Raw genomic sequence first — 3,445 nt, 5'->3', positions numbered from 1 at the left:
TTGTTGTAAATTAGCATTTATTTTTCCATGTTCGTTACTAGTAGAATTTTCAGCATTAATATGAAACATCATTGTTCTACTTGAATCTATTTTTGTATTTCCTACATTAACATTCAAGTTGTATCCATTAATTGTCATATTTCCAATACCTATATCAAATATTATTTTCTACCTGAATGGTTTGTTCTACGAGCTACATTGAAATCAAAGTTGTACTCACTTTGAATATGATGATTCCAAGTGTTAAATGCTTAGCCAGACTAATGGGTAATGATTCCTTTAATTTGGTCTAGTCGTCTCTGTGAAACAAACGTTTCCAATAATGGTCTATGTTGATGTTGTTAAAGCACACAATCAACATTATTTTACATAGAAAAAAGGGTTATTTAATGAATTCTTAATGTTGGGGTAGTGGGGTTGAACCTGAAATTGTGGAGGATAGAGTTTCTCTTCAATTGAACTCTCTCCTATAGCAAAATTGTTGCTAGAATTGGGAGTTGAAAATGAAAACTCTTGTCCTCTTTAAATTTAATTAGGAATATTATTTTGAAGACGTGATATTAATGCTTGTGTAGGGAATAAAGGAAAACATCTTCTGTGGAACAAAAGAACTACCTTTTGAGGCTTAGGCTTTTGGTTTAGTGGTAAGAACATAGCATGTGATATGTGGGTTTGGAAACTTCAGAAACATAGACAAAAGCTTGGTATTTAAGTAAAAAATGATAAAGGGTCGGGCCAATTATCCGTCAAGTTTTAAACTGTGTGCCAATGACCCTCGAGGATTTCTTGGTTACCAAAATAAGATAAAGAAAACGATCAACACTTGTTCTAGTATATATTGAGGCACAAAGGTATTTATAGAGTTACTAATCATGATTGGTCAATATACGGTATAATATGTCTCAAATCTTATCCACCACTAGATAACTAAACATATTGGCAGGAATGAGTATGCTATTTGTTATCACTATGTAATATCTTTGTCTACGCAGAGAATATTTTAACAAGAGAATGCTAAAGATATTCACTAGTTTAGCATTGTCATTTTTCTTTGGTCATTCTTATTTTTTGATGAAAGTCATTTAGTCATAAGTGCTACTTTAGGATTGCATTGAAGTTATCGATTAGTGGACTGGGAAATGTCGGAGTTTCCAAGGAACGCGATTTGTAAGTTACTACAACAAACGAGGGAAGGAGACCATCTGTAAATATATGCCTTGCCTTGGGATCTGTACGAGCACCTTATTCTTATTTCCTGTGTGAATTATATTTTCATGATCATTATTTGCCTTCTCTGTTCTTCTTTACTTTGTAAGGCATGTAATGCATACTCATTCATTCATGGCTTCTTTGTATAAAGTAGTATGCACTAAGCTTTTTATCCTTATGTAGTATAAATAGTGAAATGTAGCTAAATATTAATTTCATGTTAATAAAAGAAAATGCATTAAAATGATGTTACCTTACCGTGTCTGAATACATTAACAACCATGTCTCAACTCCAAGCAAGTTGGGGGTGACTACAATTGCATATCCAGAAATTTCTTCAAGAGGCTTCAAATTTTAAAGAAGTCAATAAAAATATTGATAAATGGGTGCACAAAATTTCTTAATCAAACTACACAATATATAGCTAAACCATAAAAATAGTATAATAAACCTACTATTTTATAACGAAAAAACTAACATGAGAGGTCCACTTTGTCTGGTATCTTGTGGCACAAAGTTATTGATACACTTACTGACCATGATTGGTCAATATAAAGTCTAATCTATTTCAAATTTTATCCACCAACTAGACTACTACTAATATTGACTGGAATGAGTATGCTATTTGTTATCACAGTGTAATATATTCTTTTTTGTAAAGAAGATGTTTACAAGAGAATAATAAAGATATTCACTGGTCAAGGTTTATCATTTTTCTTTTTGTAATTCTTTTTTTTTATGAAAGCCCTTTGGCCGTTATTGCTACTTTAGGATTCAAGGAAGTCGTCTATGGGTGGACTCGGAAATGGCTAATCACATTGCTGCTGAACTCTCCATGTGTAGTAACTTATATCCCTTATTAGTTTTCTTTGTTTGATGCTTATCTTAACCTCTTCCCGCTTCTATAGAAGTCTTTCTATAATTGTTACCCGCAATGACCTATAAAGTCGCTTAATTTAATTGTAATAGTCTGACTTCTCTTTCTTAGCCCACTATTACCATCCTTGTAAGTTCATATCTACTTAAAGAGAGGAAAATTGAACTTTATTTAAGAGGCCTATCTTTGGCTATATATAATCCCTTTGACCAGACTCTTAAGGATAATAAATAATGCTTACATTAGTCTACTCCACATTGACTACTCAAATATACTATCGAGATACACATGAAAAATCGTTAACTTAATTAGAATTTTTTCTGACTACATCAAATCTCGGGTACATCTTTTAGGGTTTTTTTGTTTTGTTTTTTAAAGGGTGTAGCATATTACTATTTAGGGTTTTATAGGGTTTAGATCTTAGAGTTTTTTTAGCTGCAGGGGTTTTTAGATTTTTTATGGATTAGTGTTTCTTATGTTTTTTAGGGTTTACGTCTTAGGACTTAGTGTTTTTTGTATTTTTAGGTTTAGAGTTTACAAATTTTTAGATTTCAGGGTTTAGGGCTGTAATGACCTAAAAGCTCCTCTTTAGAATTTTTGAATATTTGTTAACTTAAGTTAATTCATCAATAGTTTAAGGGCTAAAGTGATAATTTATTTAAGACCCTACACCCTTTAGACTATATTTACTAAAATATGTGGGTAAAACCTATCATTTTTAGTACTTAATCAATCTATTTTTTTAAAAAAAATAGAATATAAAATAAAGAGAACTGGGAGAAACCCTAAGCGACATCACGAGCAGTGAGTGCTTTTAACTTCTGGTAAGTAATTCCACTGTGCTCTGATAATTTTTGTTCTGTACGTAATTTCTAGGAAAATATAGTGAACACTTAATGGTGTGTTCTATTCAAATTGAGTCTTAAGGGGACAAAAATAAGTGGGAAAAATAATAAAATACTTATATTCAATCGATGAACTAATATAGATTTGGCAATTCATTTATTTTTGGTTACTGTAGATGTAATTAAAAAGTTGGAGATATATTCTATGGTTGGTAATTGGGTAATTATTCTATGATTATAGGGCAATGATAGGAAGAGCATGATGGGTGGGATATTCATTACAAAGGTTTGCACTTCTGCATAATATCTATAGTTGCAGTTCTTGATAAAAGTTAGTTGCAGGTTTATCATTCGTGGTTGAATTTATATTGTACAATATTATATCATTATTCAAATTTTAGATATATTGAGATATGTAATTAATTAACGGGTGTATAATATTATATTAAAGTTATTAGAGTTGTAGTGTTTGAAGATATTATAACTTAACCCTAGGCTTAAATTTGAGAAATAT

This window comes from Solanum pennellii, chromosome 10 (genome assembly GCF_001406875.1).
Source record: "Solanum pennellii chromosome 10, SPENNV200".
Classification (NCBI taxonomy): domain Eukaryota; kingdom Viridiplantae; phylum Streptophyta; class Magnoliopsida; order Solanales; family Solanaceae; genus Solanum; species Solanum pennellii.
This window is presented reverse-complemented; position numbering follows the sequence as displayed.